General features: G+C 43.5%; 1 protein-coding gene across 1 annotated transcript in view; it reads left to right on the top strand.

Moving 5' to 3' along the window:
- Positions 1-6,471: 6,471 nt before the first annotated feature.
- CDH23 (cadherin related 23) overlaps positions 6,472-24,616 on the top strand; it is a 1,673,137-nt gene continuing 1,654,992 nt past the window's right edge. Inside the window, exon 1 of the mRNA XM_033942780.1 lies at positions 6,472-6,647. The gene's annotated coding sequence lies outside the window, so the exon portion shown is untranslated. The remainder of the gene's footprint in view (positions 6,648-24,616) is intronic.

Here is a 24,616-nt window from a genome sequence, read left to right as displayed (position 1 = left end):
CCTATGAAGGAAAGCCAGCACAAAACCCCACCAGAAGACCCGTCAGAAGATATGATGCCTCCTGAGCTGTAAATCCTCTGCTGCTTTCCAGTGCAAACCTTCATAATTATTGGTGAGTACATACATTTTACTCTATTTACATTTGTTTTGTAGGGCATATTTAGGCATTTTAGTACCACATCCTTTATTTGCAGTTTTTCAAAATTTGCGGGTGCTCCTAGAACGGAACCCCGGAGAATTTCAGGGGGGGAGGGGGAATTTCAGGGGGAGAAATGCTGCTGGTGGGTGAGGGAAAAGAAAAAGAGAATTGTTGGACATAGGTGTGTGGAGTGGGAGGAAAAGAGAGATGCCAGAACTTCTCTAGTTTCCTTCAGTACCATTTGACATATGCCACCGGCCCCATTGATTTGTCTACCTTTAATTTAGCTAGCTCTTCACGAACACAGTCCTCTGAATGTTCAAGATTTACCACATCTCCATTTCTATTTGTATTTGTCTGCTGTAGTCTTGTTCCAGACTCTTCAGCTCTGAACACAGAACAGAAATATTTCTTAAGCAATTCAGCTTTTCACATTTAAGAATTGTCCTGTAGTTACTACAATCAAGATTTTTTTCCTGCACTACAACTTTGTGTGTTTATTCTGATACTGTGGTGTTTATTGACCTTTTAGTGTGGATAATTTGGCTCCTCTTCATTTGTATCTCGGTCATGGACCAGCTCAAAGAAATGCTCTACACCAGGGATCTCAAAGTCCCTCCTTGAGGGCCGCAATCCAGTCGGGTTTTCAGGATTTCCCCAATGAATATGCATTGAAAGCCGTGCATGCACATAGATCTCATGCATATTCATTGGGGAAATCCTGAAATCCCGACTGGATTGTGGCTCTCAAGGAGGGACTTTGAGACTCCTGCTCTACACCAAGCTTATCCAAACTTTTCCTATCAGGGGTCACATTTTATATTTTCTTAACATTTGGAAGGCTAAAACACAAAACTTCATATTTTGCCACATGTTTTGTCAAATAGTGACAAAATACAACAGTACTTTGTTCCCTCCCCAACTTTCAACCAGATTTGCTCTTGCTCATATACCCCTAGTTTGCTCTTGCTCATGTAACCTCCACCACCTTTCACCTGTTTTTCCCCCTCACCGGGCTTCACCTGCAGAAGAAACAATGGGATTCCTTCTTCCCCACTATGACTTCACTCTCTGCAAGCTTGAGCCACTCTGACAGAAGGGAAAGGGATTGGGTCTTGTAAAGCACCTTTCTGTAGTTATACAAGCACACTCAAAGCAATTTACATACAGGTATCTGTCTTAGTGGGCTCACAATCTATCTAATGTACCTGGGGCAGTGGAGGATTAAGTGACTTGCCCAGGATGCTGAGGCTGTAGCTCTAACCACTAGGCCATACTCTTCTCGCTTGAGCTGTTCCTGCAGTTTCAAGTCTCGTGAAATTTGAAACTGTGAGATCATTCCTGAACTTCTGGCACCATGTGGTTCATGCTTACAGAGAATCAAGTCACAGTGAGGAATCAAGAATCCTGCTATAAGCACCATATGAATTGTCAAGCTTCCAAAGGCCAGACAAAAAAAGCATTTCATGGGCTGAGTTCTAGTCCATGAGTTGTAGTATGGACAAGTTTGTTCTATACAGATTGCACTGACAAGCCTTACCAAACCTTATGCTGTGTGGCAGGGATGCCATTAACTCAGTACAACATGTTCCAAGTATATAACAGAAACACATCCCAGCTTCTATATCCTACTCTTAATGTTGACTATGGTTACTTTCTTCTATAGGCTGCCCAAGCATGTCAGCAGAGAGGAGGTACAATGAGGTGTACGGTACACATCCACTCATGCAATCATCAAGGCACCTTTGCTGTGTTAAATGTCATTTAAATTGTCTGGACAAAGTAGGTAGTGCAGCCTATGACTGTAGCATAATATCATGCTTACAAGGCTGGCAGGAACAGGTATCAGTGGCACAATATTTACAGGGTTCAAATCCTATTTGTCAGACAGACAGCAATAAGTTCTGTTCAGTAGCAGCACAATAACACTTTGGATACTGAACTGTGGGGTGCCACAGGTATCCTTTTTTTATTTACGAGATATCTACCTCAAACCTTATAATATTCTCCCCATCAAACTGGTTGAAACAGTGCTTGTCTGCTGCCTCGTTTATTGTCAGGTATCTTATTCCTGTCAGCATTAATCTGAACCACAAAAAGGATTCCCTGTGCCTCCTGTATTTGGGAAGCTACAGAAAGTGGGCATCACATATGCAGCAGAAGTGATGGTGGAGGACCCTGCGTGTTAATGGTTTTTAAAATGTTCTCCTGCCGAGAGACCACCTGAGTGAGCACAAGCTTCCTTGCTTATTCCTTTATTTACAGGACACTGCTTCCCTGCCCTACCTCCTCTGGAGTAATTTCCTCCCTGGGGACAGTACAGAGAGTAATGCACAGAATATGAGGAGTGCTGCCATGGTGTGTGTTGCCTGCGCAGCAGCCTAGCACCTGTCTGGTGGCCCTGCCATCTGGTTTACCCAGATCTGAAAACTTATATCTACAATAGCTAGGGTTACCATATGACTCCAGAAAAAGGAGGATGGCTTGAAACATCCGGGTTTTATTCCATTGCTTTCAATGGAAATAAAAACCAGATGCCTCTATCCATCTTCCTTATTTCCATTGCTTTCTTAATCCAAATGAGAAGACTTGTCAAAAATAGCCTTTGAGTATCCAGCTGTCCAAGTAGAAGGGACCACTGACCTTTTCAGCATTTCTCAGACCTCACCCACCCCACCTTCTAAAGGTGCTGTGACCTAGGGGCTTCCACTCACTCTACAGCTTATGCCTGTATGCAGAAAAGATCAAACTTGAAACGAGATAGAGAATCAGCTGTTTGGTTAACTGAACCAGGAACACATCATATTCTAAAATACACATTCAATTTTGAGCATTTCAAAATTAATTCTCTAACCAAGGAGTGGACCAATTGGCACCTGGCTGCTTGTTTGTTGTTTTAAAAAAAAGTCAGGAAAAGAACCCCAATTTAAAACAGCAAAGCTAGCATTCAACCAGAGCACTCATACAAAAAAAAGCAATAAAAAAAAATCTCTCCTAGGTTGTACGGTCCCAGGAAGAAAAACTACACTACACTACATTTCCACCCCCAATGCCTGTGTGAAGCAATGAGTTTTCAGCTGGCTCTTAAAATTTTTGAAAGACTCTTCTTATTATAAATGTTCTCAGGCCAGATTTCACATGCAACAGGACTCTTTGAGCAGTACATCATGCACCTTGACAAAAAAAGCCTGAAATCGATACCACCCGCCTTACCCGTTATAATAAAACCCGTAGCGCGCATGTGCACTTCAATCTCTGTGCGACCGTGATCAGTGATCCGTGGCTTTGTGTCCCCGCATGCGCAGTAGGAGCCTGCGCCGGTTTGTGACGTGTGCGGCGGTTTCCCCAGCAACGTTTTTGCCCCGAGAAGAAAGATGGCAGTATCAGATTCAGCGTTACTGCTTCTTGGCCTCCTCCTCCGTTGCTGAAGTCTGGCCTCATTCTGTCACTCCCACGGAGCTGTGCAGCCGCGGGGCATTTGCTAGGCTGGCCCACGGCCCAGTGCTGCTGGACAGGGGCGAGCAGGGAAGGGGTACTTCTGGACAGGGGGAAGGTAAAAGGAAGGGAGAAGGGCTATTGCTGGACAGGGGGAGCAGGGAAGGGGTGCTGCTGGATACAGGGGAGGTTAAAGGAAGGGAGAAGGGCTACTGCTGGACAGGGGGAGCAGGGAAGGGGTGCTGCTGGACATGGGGGAGGTTAAAGGAAGGGTGAAGGGCTACTGCTGGATAGGGGGAGCAGGGAAGGGGTGCTGCTGGACAGGGGGGGGGGGAGACAGAAAGAAAGAAAGAGACAGGGGGTAGGGAGAGAGATAGAAAGACAGACAGACACACAGGGGGGACTAGAGAGAGACAGAAAGACAGAAAGCAAGCAAGAAAGAAATGACTAAGTCTATACATCTATTCTAGCACCAGTTAATGTAATGGGCTAAAAAGCTAGTCAGAATATAATTGCAAAACAAATATATTGAAATATATTGAAAACAAAATTCCCCAAGGGAATTAAAAAATCCCTAATAGGGAAATCTGCATAAACAGAGCCCTGCCACGCTGGAATAGGCCCTAGTAAATGTCCTGGAGCCCCGGGAGCAGCCCTACTACTGACCTGAAGGGAAACACCATCAAACCTCCCTATGACGATCAACACTGGGCTCATAAAGAGAAGTGCTTTGCTGCAGTAGGAGAACCTGACTGTAGAACTCTGCATGCTTAAATGCCGCATTTCAACCCCTGCATCAGGATGTCCCAAAGTGGACATGGCAGGTCTGTTTAACAGGCCCATCAAAGAAAGAGATTTCACGTTACAGGTTTCCCTTTTGTACCCCCTTGCCTCCCTGTTTTTTTTAAAGAGTGGAATTTCTCTAAGTTGCAGGTGCCACGCAGAGGAAGTGACATCAGAGGGAGAGCTGATGGGGTCATGAGGAGCACGTTGTCAATTGCCACAACTTTAACTAGCGGTTCAGGTGAAGGGAAGGGGGGTATGCACAGCAAGCAGAATCGTGCAAGGAGTTGGGAGGGGCACACGGGAAGGAGCAGGGGGAGGAAACAAGGGTGGGAGAGGGGGGACCACTGCCCCGGGCACCTCTCACCCTCACTATGCCACAGCATCTACTGGTTCCATTCCACTATGCCATTGCATCTACTGGTTCTATCTCCCCTCAGCTGTTCTCTTCTCCAAACTAAAGAGGGGAAAGTGAATGAGAGTCATATGCCACCTTTTTGTGGTTACACATTCAAAATGGTTTACAGTGTTCCCCCGGTTATTCGTGGTTCGCTGTTCGCGGTCCCGGTCATTTCTGGATTTTCCGACCGCGAATGACCGGTCAGGAGAGAGCAGCCGGAGCGCTGGCAAGTGAAGGAAATCACTCACGGTATGTTCTGACCGCCTCTTCCTGCAGTAAAGTAGGGCCTCACCAATCAGGAGCTGCGTGTCAAAGCACATGAATAACTGACCCTCAAAGTTGTGTTTAGGGTAACTATACTTCTCTAGCCAGAGGACCAAAAGATAGCCAGCATTATGGAGTGACTAGAAGAGTATTTGGGGTGTGCACTGGCTACAGTGAGTGAGATGTGCTACCTCATAGAGGGGAACAATGAAACTTTCCTTCCAAGGTAGCATGCTCAGTTGCATTTGAAATAAAAACATATCAAAAAGTCCTTAAGAAGTAAGGGTGCAAACGTTCACAAATCCCAGATGCACCTAATAATGCTGAATGTTGATTGAAACTTGGGGCGATTTACACCGATGAATGACTTCTCAATATTTTTACTTCCTCACCAGCTTCCAGGACTATTTTTTCTAGCCTGCCTGGAAATTGTTGGGGGGGGGGAGGGGGAAATTTTTTTACTCCCACTCGGAGAAAGCCCGCACATCTTGGCTTTATTGTGCATTTCATGCCCGTACACATGTGTTTTATTCATACGTTGTTTGCAAATAGTAGAAAGAGGGCGCTTGAAGGGGGGAGGGGGGACAACTCACCTTTACACTGTGCAGCTTTGAAAGAATAGCTGGAACGAGAAAAGAGTGTTTGAAAGGCGCTAAGCTGGAGGTTTGCTCAGGTTTGGGCTTTTCTTTTCTCGTTCCCTCCTTTCTCTCTGAGAAGGAAACGAGGAAGAGACGGGAGCTGATCTGAGAGCACCTGAGTCGGGTTATTACGTCTCCACCCTCCTCCCCCCCCCACCTGTCTTTAGGGGATTCGAAGAGTCACGAAAGCGGCAACTGGCGTGACATCAACGAAGGCAGCTCACCGCGCCCTGAAATATTCATGGCCTCGGCTCCTCTAACGTGATCAGCCGCAGCAGCGCTTCTCTCTCTCCCCCCCCCTTCCTTTCTCTTTGCAGCTGGGGCTCCGCTTCTTTCTATTGTCTGGAGGAGGGGGCGAGTGAAGGCTTCCGAGCGATCCATTGGTCCCGGAGGAGGCGCTCACAGCCGTTGGACAGCGCGAGCCTGTGGAGAGATTCCGCCCCCGCACCCTCTCGCGCTCCTTCAGATCCTCGCGGGAGAGACCCTCGTCCCCTTTCCTTTCACAGCCGAGAGAAAAAAAAAAACCCCACAACAAAACCCAACAAATGACAAAAGTTGCCTCGCGTAAGGTCGGAGGGAAGAGCTGATGTCAGACAATGAAAGCGATCGCGGGCACTTTCCGTCTCGAGACCAGGAAATAACTGGTGGCGCCGCGCGAGGTTGACTTTTTTTTTTTTTTTTGCCCGGGGGATCCGCGCGGGCTAGGTGGATGTTCTTCTTTTGGGAGGGGGTGGGGAGAGGGGGGAGGAGGGATGCTGCTGCTCCTTTCGGAGGTCGGGAGCTCGATCGATCTGTGTTGTAAGTCTGAAAGTTATTTGCTCCTCGGCAAGGAATAACAAACAACAGGGAGGAGAATACAGGAGAAAGATCCCCCCCCCTCTACCTCAACCTTGGAGTATCTTAACAGACACAGGAAGCATCCAGCACCGCGCATAGTTCTGCAGCCGGCATCCTTCACTCGCCCCTACGGCTCAGCCCCGGGTTCAAGGTAAGGTGAAGTTTTTCAAAACCTCCGTCCCTTAATTCATTCTGCAACTGTGCATCGTTTTACTTGCTCTCACACGTGGGGAACTTTGCTTTATAGCTATTTTAAGTGTCAATTCCAAGCCATCAGAGTTTAAAAAAAAAAAAAAAAAGCAAAATGGTCTGGTCTTTGCAGGGGTTATTTTTTTTTGTGTGTGTTTTTTTTAAAGTTTTGTGCAATAATTACGATTTTAATGGGAAGTCTTCCTTTAAGCACATGATCTGTGTGGTCCGTCTGCAGATTAGTGATGTTGTTCCTCTGGTGCCTTAGCAGGAAAAACAAAGTTGGATCGTAGCAGCTGTTTCTTGTTTACAGTGTCTTCATCTCTTGTCCCGCAGCAGCCCTTTTACCAAAGCAGTTTTTTAAGTACTAAAGATCCCCTAAATATCCCGGGAACTGCATGAACACACCTTTGAAGCGCTCTCGCGCACGCTCAGGTAATCTGTATTAGTCCTAATAAAGGATCAGATGGCTTTAAGGATTCCCCTCCCCCCCTACGTCCTTGGGGGGGGGGGGGGGGAAATGCTTTAGTCCGCCTGACCCCCGAGGGAATATTACGTTGCATTGTTTTGGAAACGTTTTGAAAATGTGCCCGGCTCTTGGCATTCCGGAGGGGATAAAGAAAGATGCAATAGGGTGTATATGGAGCGTGAGATTGTAACGCGCCTAAAAAATAAATTAGGGAAAGAAAACCAACGCGGTATTTGCGCTATCGCATTCCTGGCATCCTTTAATGAAGTGACAGACACGTGGGATAGATTCTTAGATGTCTGTAATCCCTCCCATACACCCCCCCCCACCCCTTTCCCCACAAACCGTTTGATCTTTGTTCATTTCGTGTTGAAATGTCATTTATTTATTTTTGCCAAGCTGGAGAGAATTTTTTTGGTCAAACGTTTTTGAGACTAGGGGGCTCCTTTTACTAAGCTGCGCTAGTGGGTTTATCGTGCGCTAGACGCTAACGCCTCCATTGAGCTGACGTTAGTTTTTCCGCGTAGCGCGTGCTAATCTTCAGAGCCCTAAAACGCTACCGCAGCTTAGTAAAAGGCGCCCTAGGTAGTTTCTCTCTTGGGGGGGGGGGAGGGGGTCACAGTTAGTGCTGATCTAAGGTGGGCTAGACTACCCAAGTCGCATCTTACTGCAAAACCGAATATGATCGGGACGCTGGAAACTTTCAAGACAGACAGACAAACTACAAGTGCCTGTTGAGTGTTTCAGGGTCCTTCCTTAATGGAAAGGCTCTTCTGAGCAATGCTTACAACTCTCAGCAAGACCCTAAAAACCTGTTGCAGGAATAAGCATCCTATAGGGAATGCCTCCCTTTAAGCTTCTTTGCCATATTGGGTTTATAATTTACCTTTCTCGCCCTTGGGGTTTGTAACGTTAAAATAAATATGTACAGAGTCGAACATATTTGCAAACCAGTAGATCCCTCCCTTATTATTAAAACGGATTAATTGACGAATCTCTCATGCAGATTAAAAAAACAAAAAACACCTAAAGAATTTATTGAAGTAAACCCAGCAAAACAGAAAGCCATATGGCATAGCCTGGTGTACACGTGTATGTGCATTTTATTTATGCAACCGATACAGCTCCCCCTTTTTTTTATTACATCGTTATCCCTTTGCAACATCACACCGTCTCATGGTACACATTTGTAATGATTGATTTGGCGCTAGCAACTGATTATAGCAAGGGTATATGACAGAAGCCCCACAGATTTGAGAAAATACGAGATGTTTAATTGTTCTAGCTCATTAGAATGAATGAGAATGATTTTAGGAGGCAGCTGGTTTATGAATAAATTATTCAGGTAGCCTAAGTACTGGTGAAAATATTAGGAGCCCACATTTTGAACTGGCATTTTGGTTTGTGGCGAACGCATTACAATCTTGGTCATAAAGCAAGGGAACAATTCTCAGTTTATTGCCTACTAGACTCATACTGGGGCACACACTGTAGTCAAAGAACAGGAAGTTTGAATATCTGTTGTACAGAAGTACATTCTGTCTTGGGTTTCGTGGGTTTATTCAGGAGATACTGGAATCTTTCAGAGGTCACAGTAACCTCTCCACCTTTAAAATGAGCAGATCAGAGGCCAGCTGAGTGGTCATTTATTAAAACAGATAACTTTTTCACAGCTCAGATAAGCACAAACAATTATGACCATTTAGAGAAATGTTCTCTTTAAAAGGATAAGCTACCACCCTCTGAGTTCAATAAAATCTGATTTAACAAAAAAAAAAAAAAAAAAAAAGCAGTAGAATAAAAATGTAGAATACCATGCAACATTTTCCACTTGTTCTATCTAATATATTTTATGAAATTGCGGCATCTCTTTGAAAGAATGCTTGAGTGGGACCATGCATATTTTCAAGATTCACAAACTTGTAAGAAATGCAAGGGCTGGTCAAACTGACTTGAGGAATCTATTTAAACAGAGGTGCTGCTTTTCTTGTAACATTTGAAGAACAACGGTGAAGCCCAAATGGAGTAGAACTGGTCTGGATTGTGCCCCTGATCTGGGGAATCCACATTTTACCTCAAATCCAAACCAGGTTAAGATGTGCCTAGTTCAAGTGTTTGGATGCATCTGCCTATCTAAAGGCATAGCTTTTTCTTAAAATACAGGTCTCAGATTCTGTTGAGTAAAGTGTGTCTAGCAAAAAGAAAAAAAAAAAAGTCAATTGGAAATCATAAACCAAAAACTGTTGGGATAACATTGTTAGAGTTATCGTATGGCTCCAGAAATGGATGTCAAACCCATATATTTGCCATTCTTACTTTCATTGCTATTAGTGGAAGAAAACCCAGATGTCTCAATCCATCCTCCTTTTTCTGGACCCCTTTGGTAACCCTAGGCATTGTGCTACCTGGCTGGAATGCTGTAGAAATTCACTGGGTGACCTTGAGCAAGCTACCTTATCCCTAGTTGCTGCCTTGGTTTAAAGATTACTGGTCAGAACCACAGGATCAGCCTTTATCTTACATCTAACTAGTTCAATTCACTGACTGCAAGCACATTTCTCCTCCTGCGTCAGAAAGATACAGTGGTCAGGACTGTTTGATTAGGAAGTGGGGAAATAACACTGGAATTCCCAGCCTACGACCATGCAGCCAGATTCCCTATAATTTACATGTTGGAGATGTATGGCATAATTGTTCTTGCAATTAGAAACAAACTTGGATGGCAGGTACAGGAGCTGACATTGACATGTAATTACATGGACACTGTCCTGTGAGTAACCAAATATGGACAGGAAAGAGATTTCTAGCCATGAAAAATGATCCAAGATGGGCCGGAGTGCAGAGAGCAACCTTGCACACCGTACAATGTATAACTGAAATAGCTCATATCATTAAGGTGTTTTTTTTTTATTAGCCTTTTCAAAATAAACATTAAGACAACTTAATCTCCCATCTACAGAAAACCTCCAAGCGTATCTTCCCCTCCATGCTAACCTTTCTAGGAGTGAAAATTTGGAATGGCCTCGCAGAAACGATAAGAAGAAAGCCTAACCACACTGCATTCTGAAAAAAAACTGAAAACCCTTATTTTCGATGCCTGAACCTTCTTTTCTCTTAGCCCCCTCCAGCTGTCAGTCTTCTCTCTTTTCTTCCCTCTCTTTCTCTTTTCCTAGTATATGATCTGCCCTTCCCTCTTCTTTTCGCTGTACGTCTCCTTGAGCCTGCATAGGTATGTGTGACACACAAATAGAAGATTAGATAAACATGTCTCAAGAAATCCCAAGTATGTACTTTGCAGAAACAATTCAGATGAACCAGCAAAACTTTAAAAAAGGTGATTCCTTCTCTAAGCTGTGGAGTATGACAGATATGATGGAGAAACATGACAATCTAACATACAGAGAAAATATAATTTCATATCTGCTAGGTGTATGATTACTTCTCTTGGTTTTATATGTGCACAATTGAGGGGCTCTTTCAGGGGGTACTGCAAGTTTTCCCTTAATGTTCCAGGTCAGATACTGATCCACAACATTACTTCTTCCTAATATAAAGAGACTTTTGAGAAGAGAAATAAGGAGGTGGGATTTTTAGAACTACCAATTGCTTCTAGCTCAGTTGGAAGCAGCCTGAACTGGGATGCAGCACCGTGAGTCTTACACTGGGTTTTACTAAGCCGCGATAGTGGTTTCTACTGTGGCCCAGTGAGGTAACTGCTCCGACTCTCATAGAATTCATATGTGCGTTGGAGCAGTTACCTCACTGGACTGCAGTAAAAACCTCTACTGTAGTTTATTAAAACCCTCAAGTTCGTATTCAATTTTATAACCCCCCTCTGCACTCCCAACTTTGTCTAGCCATGGGAGTCAGGGTTGGCTTCAGTGTGAAAGCTTTGTGGTATTCACCTATTATGGGGAGAGGGTCAATTTCTCTTTCACCTTCTCCGCTCTAGCCAGCAGGAGTAAAATGGAATTCCACATTGCATCTGCGTCCCTACCAGCTGGGTTCACTCTGGCAGTCTGAGTGCATCGTGCCAGCAGGTCTCTTTTCGGGTTAATCTTGCACGTGTGCTAACCACCCAAGAGATGCCTAGGACACAAATATGCAAAAGCAAAAGAATTGCGATCTATATTAATGCAGTAAATAAAACAACAACAACAAAACAGTTTAATTACATATCTGTAAAATTAAAAGGTAGAATGAAGACCAGCATGCTCTCTTTAAAATGCAGGTACATCTATGACTTTTCTAACACTAATGGTCAAAAAAGCCTCTTTATAACAGTATAAATGTATCCAATTCAAAACTCAAAAATAAGGGGTCCTTTTATCAAGCCGCACTAGCGGGGTTAGTGCGTCAGACATTTCATCACGCGCTAACCCCTGCGGCCGGCTAAAAAACTAACGCCTGCTCAATGCAGGCATTAGCAGCTAGCGCGGCAGGCGGTTTAACGCACGGTATTCCGCGCGTTAAACCCCTACCGCAGCTTGATAAAAGTACCCCTAAGTTTTCTGGTTAAAATTATCATCTTTTCTTTAATGTGTCCTTAACTGTCATCACTATTAACAGATTGACTGAAAATACTGGCACGGTAATATTAACAATGGCTACTCTGTCACCATTAGAAACTGCTTTAGGCTATGTTCCTACAAATATAAATATAAAATATTTATGGGCCCTTTTTACAAAGCAACAAAAAAAAAACACAGAAAAATGGAGTCCCAACAATGCTCCAACCTGGGAAGTCGAGAGTAATCAATGTAATAAAATGTCTTTATTAATATGGATGAAATGTGCCACAAATTTTAAAACATAATGGACCCGACACTGTCCGTGTTTCAGCTCAAGAGAGCCTGCCTCAGGGGGGGGGGGGGTCAAATACACAATACAAGTGCAACAAACACAGATGAAAACATATATTAAAAACCCAGCAATAAGAGGCTTTAGTGGGCCCTTACTTGGGTCTATCCTGCACACTAAGGCCACTTTTTGCTGTGGTTGGTAAATGACCAATTTTCAATTTTGGCATTGATGACCACATAGAGGCTGATTTTGTAAACAATGCCTAAATTGGCCAGCGCCTAGCAAAATGGCGCTAGCTGCCTGTCAATCACCCTTAGACACCGTTTACAAAATTGTGGCTAGCGGCGCCTATGTAAAAACTTGTAGGCAAGGGTTTTAAAGGCCTACATGTCAAGCACCTAAGTTTTTGGAAAATCACGCTTAGCGGCGCCTAACTCACGCTCCGTCCATAAAAATACCCACTTAGACGTCGCTAAGTGCCTTGCGATAGGTGTCTATCATGTATAGAATAAGGCACCTATCACCCAATTAATTTTTTTCCCCAATTATTGACTATCAAGGGTATTTTGCTAATTAATCCTCCCCCCCCTTTAGAAGCGGCATTAGGTTTTTTTATTGTTGGCTGCAGCAGTAAAAGCTCCGATGCTCATAGAATTTCTTCATATAAGAGGGCCTAAGTTAGGCGCCCTTTATAGAATCAGCCCCATAATAATTTTGATATTAGTATGTGGCTATTAGCACATAGGCCCTTATTGCCACCCATTTTGTAGGTGGTAAGGGGTCAGACAAAAATCACACACTAATCAGTAGCTGGAGACACCCGTTCTCCATTCCCCCGACACGCCCTCAACCAGTTTTTTTTTTTTTAAGCTCATGGGTTGTGCTCATACATCAGGATTTTACTGGGGAACACCTCAGCAAACCCCACAGTATGCCCTTTTAAGCTGCAGTAAGCAAATAAGCAGTTAGTAGTGTTTATCACAGCTTTCAAAGGACCCATTACTCTGCAACCATACTGACAAGTGGTTCTAATAAATGCTGCAGATTTAACCAATTTTATACCTCCCAAATGCTTATTTGCTATAAAAAAATGCTGTTAAACCTTAAGATTAAAGAAAAGCTGTTGCACTTCATGTCATTTCTCCAACCAGGAATATCTCAGAATTAAAGCTCCCATTTGAAAAAGACAGCATGCCTCTTTTTTCCACTTCTGGCATGCTCTCTAAGTGAACACTCTCAATTTAAATGTAGGGTTGGTAAAATAAATATAATAATATTTTCTCTCCTTTTATCTTCAGAGGTCAACTTAACAGTAACTAGTTCCTTAAAAAATTTTTCATTAGCATCTTTGGTCTGTCTACTGATGCTTTGAGTTCATGTACAGGTTAACCATGGCTTAGAGCCGCATCAAGGGTATTTCCTCATTTGACTGGTCTATACTGTCACTACCAGCTTCATTAGTCATTGTGGCGATGGTAATCATGAGGGGCAAAAAACGGCAGAAGAAGCACTATAGCTACTATGAAGAAAAAGCACCAAGAAAAAATATCTGGAGCCTGGAGAAAAAATATCGGGGGAAAAAACCGCCTGATGGGAAACAAGGTTCCTTTCACATAGAGCCCTGTGAATGTTATGCCAGTATGAATATTATACATGGAGAGGCATTTTTGATAGGATGTCTAAGTTCGATTTGGATGTTTCCCTCAAGAAGTCTAAAGTCCAAAGCAGAGAAATGGCCATTTTCAAAACTGGCAACACCGCAAAACATCCAAATTTTTTTTTTGGGGGGGATAATCATCTACTTTGATGTCTTGGCCTCCAAGATGTCCAACATTAGGATATACAACTTTGTTTGCTAGTTTTACTCACAAAACTGTCCAAGTTCAAAACGTCCTAATCCAGACCATTTGGATATGGAAGGGGCTAGCATTGTAATGGACTGGCCACATACACATGCCAAAAGAGCAGTGGGGCACCTTAGAGGGCATTGCTGTGAACTTCACATAAAGGGTGCCAGAAGTATATCTCGCCATTACCCTCTTTTAGCGTATGGTCATCCCTCCAAACTCCCCCCCCCCAATCTAATATACCACCTGTTTACCACCCCATTAGCCCTTATGACTTGGATGGCACCTATATGACAATATAGTAGGATTTTGATAGGCTTTGGCGGGCTCACATTTTCCACCATAAATGTAGTGTTTATTACATTACATTACATTAGAGATTTTTATTCCACCACTACCTTGCGGTTCAAGGTGTATTACAAAAAAGATATAGATGGTGGGTTACAAAGAAAGAACTTAGAGAAGGTAAAGAGTAGATCAGGTAGTCTGGAGAGAAGGGGGGAAGGAAAGTATTAGTGGTGGTAAAACTTTTTCAGGGCTTTCTTGAAGAGCATAGTTTTTATTTATTTTCTGAATATCTTGTAGTCTGGGGTTATCAGTAGTTTGGAGATTTGGTTATCAGGTTTTGTTGCTTGGGTGGCTAGAAGGCCATCGTATATTTTTTCCATTTAACTTCTTTGATTGGAGGGTGTGAGAATGGGGTGTGTGTTTCTCTGTGTCTGGTTGAGGTAGTTTGGATGAGGCGGTTGTTCAGGTAGGTTGGGCAGTCTCCGTTCATAGTTTTAAATAAAATGCAGTAGAATTTAAATAGTATTCTTTCCTGGATTGGAAGCCAGTGTGAGCTAATGTATGCTTAAGTAATATGGTCGTGTTTCCTCAGTGAGTAGATGAGTCTCAGAGCTGTATTTTGTATTGTTTGTAATTGTTTAGTCAATGTTGCAGGGCAGGGGAGGTAAAGGATGTTACAATAGTGTAGTAGACCTAGGATTAGGAATTGTACTATGAGTTGGAATTGTGTTCTTTCAAAGTATTTTCGGACTTGTCTTAGGTTTCTCATAACTGTGAAAGGCTTTTGTATTGTTTTATTTATTTGTGGTTGCATGGTGCAGCATCTATATATCGTCATTCCTAGTAGTTTTAAGGTGGTTTGGACAGGGTAATTGAGTTGATTTCTATATTGATTAAGGTTGGGACTTTGTTGTTTTCGAGGAGAATGAATTTTGTTGAGTGTCAGTTTGTGATCTTCCATCCAGGTCGCCACTGTTTCTAGTGTTCGATGTAGTGTGCTTGTTATGGCGATCTTAGATTGATCATAAGGTATGAGAATGGTAATGTCATCAGCATCGCTATAGGAAGTTATGCCTAGTTTGTCCAGGTGTGTCCCGGAAGAGGCAGTATATAGGTGGGGGAGAGTGGGGATCTTTGAGGGATGCCACAGGGGTTAGACCAAGGTTCAGATTTTTCTTTATTTGCTTTTGGTCTGGATAGATTAGTTTCACCTGATGGTCTGAATGTATCACAGTTTATAGTTGGCTTATGGGCCTTTCTGTGGTCCACTAGCCCACTCACCAGGCTACTTCTCGTAAGATACCTGTGTGATGCTCTACTAGAATTTCACATACTAGGTGCTGCTGTTCTACAGGCTAGTTTCAGGGCACTGGTCTTTGACCTCAGAGCTGCCGCGTGAGTGGACTGCTGGGCATGACCCAGCAGCGGCAATTCTTATGTTCTTATGTACTGTTTTCATTCTGATTTGGGGTGGATGGGAGGGGTGAGTGACCACTGGGGGAATGTGGGAGGTCATACCTTAATCCCTCCAGTGATCATCTGGTTAGTTTGAGAATCTTTTTGGCACTTAGATGCTCTTAAAACAGGTTTAACTCACAATGTGTAAGTTATGTCTAGGACGTCTTGGGAAAAGTTTGATTACTACCGCAAGATACCTGAGTTTAAGCCCGTGAAGAACGTGCCTCCAACACACAGTGGCTAGGACGCCTCGCAAGACATTCAGAAAGATGATTTAAAAAAATTGAAACTTGGACATTTTGAAAGAAAAACATCCAAGTGCCGATTTATACCGTTTTTGGATGTTTTTGTATTTTGAAAATGCCTCTAATAATAACATAGTATATGACAGTAGATAAAGACCTGTACTATCCATCCAGTCCACCCAACAAGATAAACTCGTAACATAAAGTATGATGTGATCTTGATCTTGATTTGTCCTTACCAACAATGTCTTTATCGGTTATGCATTGTAAATACTAGGAGAGTATTTCTTTCATTTTGTTCCATTTAGTTTTGATGCAAATTATAACAATAGAAAAATGAGGACTGGTGTACAGTAGAAAGGTGTGACCAACATTTTACTATCACACATTATCTTTCTCCATTAGAACTCTTGAGAATGTATCTGAGGGAGATATTGCAGTACTCTAACTTTTGAGCCCAAGAGCTGCTAAGGAAAGAGCAGAAGAAGGTGAAATGAATAAATTAGTTTCACCTGATAGTCTGAATGTATCACAGTTTCTTGAATCTTCTAAAGACATAATAAATACTCCTGGTGGCCTTCAAGACAGAGTTAGAGAAACAGGCTATTTTGAAGTTATACTTTGTGAAAAAACAAGACCTGTTTTGTGGCCAATGGGGAATAATTTTTCCTGATGTCTCTAGACCACGTCAAAATGATCTACTAACAATAAATTTAAAAAACAAAACAAAACACAAAGCACACTGTATGCAGAGAAAATGTTAATTATCATTTATATTCTGTGGGTTTTCAAAGAGGTCAAGGCAGATGACTTTATGCAATGTCATCTCAGGAACAACTATACAAAAATAGACAAATATACCCCTTCCTTTTTTACTAAACTGCTATAGCGGTTTTTAGTGAAGGGAGCTGCGCTGAATGCCCTGCACTGCTCTCGATGCTCATAGGTTCCCTGCGCTAAAAACCGCTATTGCGGTTTAGTAAAAGGGGGCCTTAGTGCAAAATATAGACAGCAGATATAAATTCTCAAAACGGACACATTTTGATCACTAAATTAAAAATAAAATCATTTTTCCTACCTTTGTTGTCTGGTGATTTCATGTCTTTGGTTGCACTTTATTCTTCTGACTGCATCCAATATTTCTTCCCTTCTTTTAGCCTGCTGTATGCTTCCAGACCTCATTCGCTCCGCCAACTTTTTCTTCCTCTCTCCCTGCCCCCCTCTCCTTTCTTTCTTTCTGTCTTCCCCTTTCTTTCTTTCTGTCTCCCTGCCCCCTTTCTTTTTGTCTGTCTTTCTCTCTCCATGCCCCCTTTCTTTCTGTCTTCCTATCCCCCATTTCTTTCTTTCTATCTGTCTTTCTCTCTCCATGCCCCCTTTCTTTCTTTTTTCCTTCTTTCTTTCTGTCTCCCTGCTCCCCCTTCTTTCTGTCTCCCTGCCTGCTCCCAAGCCACTGCCGCCGCCATCAGGGAACAGGCCTCCAAACCACCACCGCCGCCATCGGAGAACAGGCCTCCAAACCACCGCCGTGCCAAGGTCTCCCTACTTCCCCACACAGAAGCGTCGGCTGACCTGATTTCCTCTCTCCAACATCATTTCTGAGGACACAGAAGAAGTTCCGGGCCAGCCAGGCAGCAATTGTCTGGCCCGGAACTTCCTCTCTGACGTCAGAATTGACGTCGGGTGGGGGAAGTTGGTCGGCTCAGCGCTTCAGAGTCGGGAAGCAAGTATAATGCGAAGGCAATGCGATCGACGACATTTTGGGCACCCCTGCTCTAGACAGACTCAGTTTAAAAGGAGGCAGTTCCTACTGCTAAAGCCGAAGTCTTGGCAGTTGGAGCGACCTTCTTTTTAAAATTTCCATGTAAGTGCCTTATCTCATATGCAAGTGATAAATATGTGTTTTTTGAACCAGTCCAATTGGAAGATTTTATCCAGGATAAACCTTTGAAAGTTTAAGTTTTCACTTTTTTAGTTTAGGAGGATGTTGTGTGACATAGGGCTCCTTTTATCAAGCCACGCTAGCGGTTTAACGCACGTAATAGCGTGCATTAAACCACCGGCCGTGCTAGCTACCACCTCCTCTTGAGCAGGTGGTAGTTTTTAGCCAGCACGGGGGTTAGCGCATGATGAAAAGTCACGCGTGTTAACCCCGCTAGCGCGGCTTGATAAAAGGAGCCCATAGCAAAGTAAACTACAAATTATGCTTGTCAATGATGGTAGCGTATAAATAAATTGATTTAATTTCCTAGACTGGGAACTGGTGACCATTATAATGTGGACTAGATCATTGATGACCAATTTTTCTTTATACTTATTTAGTGTATTTTATATACTGAAATGCTGCTGATATTCATGAATATTTGTTATTTAATTGTAACAAATAAATATAAATAAAGACATTTTTTAAAAAAGAAAGGTGTGACAAAACAAAAATTTTACTTATTTTTCATTTAGGGGCCCTTTTACTAAAGAGTGTTAAGTCTGTAACCAGTGGTTAGCGCACAATTGTATTTGCCTATTCACATGTAATAACCCACTTGGGGGAGACCACTGCTTGCCCTGGATTAGTAGAATGGAATGTTGCTACTCTTTGGGTTTTGGCCAGGTATTAGTGACTACTGGGCTTGATGGACCATTGGTCTGACCCAGTAAGGCTATTCTTATGTTCTTACGTGTTATCTCTTTTTTTAGAATATTTTTAGGAGGCACATCATAGGCAAAGAGTAGGTGTTTCCAGTGATGTAGTAAGGGGGCACGGGGTGGGGGGGGGGGGAGGTCTGCGCCTGGGTGCCATGTTAGTTGGGGTACCAGCATCCCTCCTCTTCTCTACCTCGATCCTCCCCTCACTATGGACACACCCCCTACCCTTCCCCGTACATCTGGTTGTTCACCATGAACAACAACTTCAACGTGCTCCTCGCAATCGCGTCATCTCTCCCACTGATGTCACTTCCAGGTGCTGCACATACCAAGTTATAAAAGGTTTTAGAAAAATACATTTAATTTATGACTACAAAATAATATATAAACTATTGATCCTATGACGATTGGGTTCAGTGATTGGATTCACATGGACCAATGGGATTCTTTAGTCCTCTGAGGATCATGACAAGTTTATATAAATAAGTATTGGGAATAATGATGATATAAAGACTGGATATTATATAGTGAAGCATATACCAAGTGATATCAGAGGGAGAGCCGATGGAGTGACGAGGAGCACATTGAAGTTCTTTTTGCTCACGGTGGGGAATAACTAGAGTTATGGGGGAAGGGAAGGGGAGCGCGCATGGCAGGAGGGTTGGGAAGGAGCAGGGGGCGGAGACAAGGGTGGGGGAGGGGTACCACTGCCCTGAGTGCCTCTCACCCTCGCTATGCCACTGGGTGCTATCCAGTTAGTCAGGGATCTCCGTCTGCCCCCCGCGAAGCCACGCTGCCGGGGATCCCTCCCTGTCTGCCTACCCGCGGCACCACCCCCCGAAGCCGACCCTGCCACCTCATCAGAGCCGACACGGGCCATCAGTAGCAATTTCATGCAGGGACGGGCCAGGGTGTGTGCAGCGACTCACATGCTGCACGTGGCTGGCTCACAAGCCTTCCCCCTGACGTCAATTCTGATGTCAAAAGAAGGTTCTGGGCCAAATTGGCCCGAAACCTTCTCTCCAACATCAGAAGTGACATCGGGGGAAGGCTTGTAAGCCAACCGTGTTCAGCACGCAGACTGGCCTGTCTTGCTGCTGGATGCTGCTGATGGAGCGTGTCACTCTGGCAAGGTGGCAGGGTTCGCTTCGGGGGTAGGGAGTGGTGCAGTGGGCGGGGAGGTAGGGATCCCTGGTGAGAAACACTGGTCTAGGGGGTTTGTATAGACAGGAATGATGCCCACTTGCTCCTCACTCCTGGCCAGTGTAGGTCTACCCACAAAATGGCCGCTCTGACTCCTAGTGGGCAGACTGACATGGGCTGAATATTGACCTGATTGTGCATTTCTGTTTCTATCTTTGTGCTGTGTTAGTTCTGTGTGTTTGTGACTGGAAATGGAGAGAAGAGGGAAGGGATAGAACCAATTGCTAAACCACTATCTTTCAATATTTTATCCTCTGCAGCTGCTGATACTTCCGCTACAGTAGAAATGAGTTGGGCCAATTTTTCATAGACTTTATCTTTCCAGAACACCTGGTATGGTCCAGCCAATTTTCTAATTTGAAATATGCTTTTTCCCAAGTTCTTTCCCCATGCCAAATTTGGCCTTGCTCTGTTCACTTTTCATAGCTATGAGTATTTTGCTCCCAGGCAGATGGATGCATTCTCAGGCTCCTAAGTATAATTTCTTTCCAACATTCCATTGGATTGGAAATAATAAAATATAGAAACTGTGCTGAAGCATATCCTACTGTCTCTTATGCCATTGGAACGTTGTAACAATTGGGTTTACTATATAGAAACATAATGGCAGCACAGTAGATGTCAGCAGATAAGGACTATAAGAACATATCATATATGCCTGAATATAAACCAAAGTGACCTTTTGCCCCCAAAAAGGAGGGAAAAAGTTGACTTGAATATAAATTGGGGTTTTATATTCAAGTGCCCTGCCCTGCCAGACTCTGCACCCAGTCCCCCTCCCTCCCCTGCCCTGCTCAGGACCCAGACCCTTTCCCTCCCTGGCTCCCTCCTCTGCCCTGCCAGGCTTTGCACCCAGCCCTTCCTCTCTCTCTTTCTCCCCTGAGGTCATGCAGGCCTCTCCCAAGCCTGCCGTAAGCCCTGGAGGTCCATCAGTGGGCCGGGACAGAAGCAATCTTTCAACGCAGAGCTGTTATCTGAATTGCTGCCATGAGTTCTCATGGCAGTCTTGTAAGTTCCCATGGTCATGCAAGGTTACCACGAGAACTCATGGCAGTCATTCAGATCCAATCCTGCACAGGGTAGGAGCATAGGAAGATCATCCCTTTAAAGGTAGGTTTCTCAAAGTCTGGGAGGTGGAAGGGAGGTGGGATGTGTCAGAGTCAGTTGGGAAAAGAGGCGGGAGGGAACCCTCTTGTCACGGTCCACTGCTCTGGCCTGGGGAAGGCCTGCAACAGGTCCAGGAGAGGGTGCGGGTGGGCATGGCCTGGATATACAGTAAAGTGAGACCCCCATTTTTGGGCCATATTCAAGTATATATGGTAAGTCTTGCCATAGTGATGGATCGAAAGTCCATCATGCAGTGGTGTAGCCATGGAGGGGGGAGGGGACTGGGAGCCTGGGAACCCACTATGATCAGGCCCCCTCCAGAACTCCAGCATCCTCTTTTACAATGCTGATGGGGATGTCGAGCCCCACCAGCAAAATAACTACAGTGCCGCAGCTCCCCGCTGTTTCCTTCCTGCTCTGAGCATACTGGGACTTCTTGTGAGTATTCGGAGCAGAAATGAAGCAGTGGTGACACTGTTGTAATTTTCTACTATACTGTGAAGGGAAAAAAAAATACACCAAAATGTTTTTTGGCATATCTTCAACGGAACTCGGCTGATTCTTATGAAATTTAGCATGTCATGGCCTGAATGAAGTTTATGATGCACATTCTATAAAAGATGCCTAAAGATAGGCAAGTAGATTGTCGCACCTAGCCAATCTACTGGTGACACTGTTGTAATTTCGCTGACAGGGCTTGGCATCCCCATCAGCAAAGGTCCTGTTAGTGCACCTGGGGGGAGAGAGGGAATACATTACCCCCCCCTAGTCCACCCCTGGGCCCCCCTATATTGCAGGGCTAGCTACACTACTGCCATCAATTCCAGTATCCTGTTTCAGGCAGTGGCCAATCCAGGTCACAAGTACCTATCATTATGCCAAAAGAGTAAAGCAGATTTCATGCTGCTTATCCTAGGAATAAGCAGTGGATTTTCCCAAGTCCATCTTAGTAATGGCTTATGAGCTTTACTTATGGGAACTTGTCCAAACATTTTTTAAACCCTGCTAAGCTAACAGCTTTTATTGCATTCTCTAGTAACAAATTCCAGAGTTTAATTACACGTTAAATGAAGAAACATTTTCTCTGATTTGTTCTGAATTTACTACTCGGTAGCTTCATTGCATGCTTTTTAGTGCTAGTATTTTTGGAAAGAGTAAACAAATGATTCACGTCTACCCATTTCACCCACTCAGTATTTTATAGACATCTATCATATCTCCCTTCACTGTCATCTCTTCATCATTCTTCTCCTTACTTTTTGTGCTACATATTTTCTGAGATGCAATGACCAAAATTGCACACAATATTTGAGGTGCAGCTCATTCCTTTTGCATAGTTGCCTCCGTTTAGCCATGCAAGCTTAACTGTCTACTACAGTGGTCTCAAACTCAAACTCTTTGCAGGGCCACATTTTGGATTTGTAGGTACTTGGAGGGCCTCAGAAAAAATAGTTAATGTCTTATTAAAGAAATTACAATTTTGTCTGAGGTAAAACTCTTTATAGTTTATAAATCTTTCCTTTAATATGTCAAAAGGAGGACATGTCAGGGAAATCCAGATGTCTGGTAACCCTACAACGGTGACTGCTAAAGAATGCTTATGTTGTTTATATGTATCCTTTTCTCTTCCACCAATGAAAAAAACAACAGTAGTATTCTTTAAATTAATATAAAATTAACCTCTTTACTGCCAATAGAAAGCCTGCAATAGTTAATGTTTACAACATGCACAGGAATTTAATTTAAAAAGACACATGAAAAAGAAAGAAAAAGTACCAGTTTTTTTCGACCAGTAATGATGTTCAAGCCCCTTTTAAAAGTGTTTTTACAAGCAAGTCTTTCAAACACTTGGGTGTTTGAGGTCTTTTCCCGGTTAGAGTAGCTATGATATAGAATTAATATCAGAAGCAATTCAGACCAATTTAGTTTTTCTTTGAAATGTTCTAATAATTAAGATAGGTGCCTAGATTGGCTAGGTGTGACAATCTACTTGCCTATCTTTAGGCATCTTTTATAGAATGCGCATCATAAACTTCATTCAGGCCATGACATGCTAAATTTCATAAGAATCAGCCAAGTTCCATTGAAGATGTGCCCAAAAACATTTTGGTGTATTTTTTTCCCCCTTCACAATATAGTAGAAGATTGAATAGGCAGGGCTCCTATGGCTGAATGACCATAGCTAAATGGGGCGTTTCTGGAGGAGTGTCGAGGGCGGGAGTTGGGCGGGACTTAGTCGTACTGCAATGGTCTCAAACTCAAACTCTTTGCCAGGCTACATTTTGGATTTGTAGGTACTTGGAGGGCCTCAGAAAAAAATAGTTAATGTCTTATTAAAGAAATGACAATTTTGCATGAGGTAAAACTCTTTATAGTTTATAAATCTTTCCTTTTGGCTAAGTCTTAATAATAATATTGTAATTTATAGCTAAAGAGACCTATGACCAAGAAACTATTTTATTTTACTTTTGTGATATGTTAAACATACCATGGGCCTCAAAATAGTACCTGGCGGGCCGCACGTGGCCCCCAGGCCGCGGGTTTGAGACCATTGTCATACTGCATATATAACCAAAAGTTATACTGCACAGGATCGACGGAACTTGGACATTGTGACTTAGATCAATTAAAACGTGGTCTAAGTCACAAAAACCCACCTAAAGTCGTCACCAGATAAGCACTGCAAACACATAATACAGACCCCTACACACTACCCCAGTAATCACTGACCCTCCCCCACCCCACCCCAATAAAAATATTAATCATAACTTGAAAATTGTGCCTCCAGAACATCATCACCTGTCAGTCGGCCTGGCATAGGAAAGCCTAGTCATGCTGCACAGAGGCGTCTTAAGCCATCATGGGGGTGGGTTCAGTGGCTGCAGGGCCCAGGAGGTGAAGGACTGAGAGATCCTGGATGCCGAAGCAGCTAAGTTGTTCTCTTTTTTTGCTGTGTTCCACGCTGAATCCTACAGTGCTACAGTGCTGATTTACCCATTTTTTCACAACTGAGGGCTGTGTGTCCTGGTGTGTTTTATAACATCTCCCTGCAGGCTACCATAGAGCTTTTTCAACTGGTTCTATATTTTGGAGTACAGGGTTAGCCTTGAAAGGTGGAGTTTTTTTTGCCAGATGAAGCTGAACTGAGGCTTTTTCTCCACCTTTCTTTCCTTTCTTTTTCCCTGTTACTACCTGTTGTGTGATTAGCTTGTGTTGGGGTGAAATTAAAGCCTGTTAGTGTTGCAGAGGGGAGGTTTGTTGTCCATATGGGGTTCTGATTTAGAGGTAATATTATTGGTGGGTTAGAGACCCATGGAGAGGAGTACCCATGCCCATAAGCCCCTGTAATCACTGCATTGATATTGAAACATTAACTCCCCTATACACTCCCAAAACCCTTTTGTATTGGCATATAAGTGGCTCCTGCAGCCATAAGGGCTATTGGAGTGGTAGATAAGTGGGTCTAGGGGATTCTGAAGGTGGTTTGGAGGGCTCACCATGACCTATAAGGGAGCTGTAGTGAGATGAAGATATGGCACCCTTTTTGTGAAGTTCACATCAGTGCACTTTAAGGTACCCCACTATTTAGGTGCCATGTCTGGGTGTTAAGTCCATCACTTTGCAGACCCCTCCCATGTCCAACAGGGCTTGTTCTAGGTATTTTTGACTTGGATGAAAAGTTGGACAAAAATGTGGTATAAAATTTAGCGACTTGGACGATCAGATCGACAGGACGTATACTTAGACAATTTTCGAAATGAAAAAAAATTTGGACATATTTTTCGAAAATGTGTCCTAAGCTGTTTTTTATCCTAAGCTGTTTTTTACTTTGGACGACTTGCGACTTAGACGAAAACGGACTTAGACACTC

This window comes from Geotrypetes seraphini, chromosome 4 (assembly GCF_902459505.1).
Source record: "Geotrypetes seraphini chromosome 4, aGeoSer1.1, whole genome shotgun sequence".
Taxonomy (NCBI): domain Eukaryota; kingdom Metazoa; phylum Chordata; class Amphibia; order Gymnophiona; family Dermophiidae; genus Geotrypetes; species Geotrypetes seraphini.
Note: the sequence above shows the minus strand (reverse complement) of the source record. Positions and strands in the feature narration are given on the sequence as shown.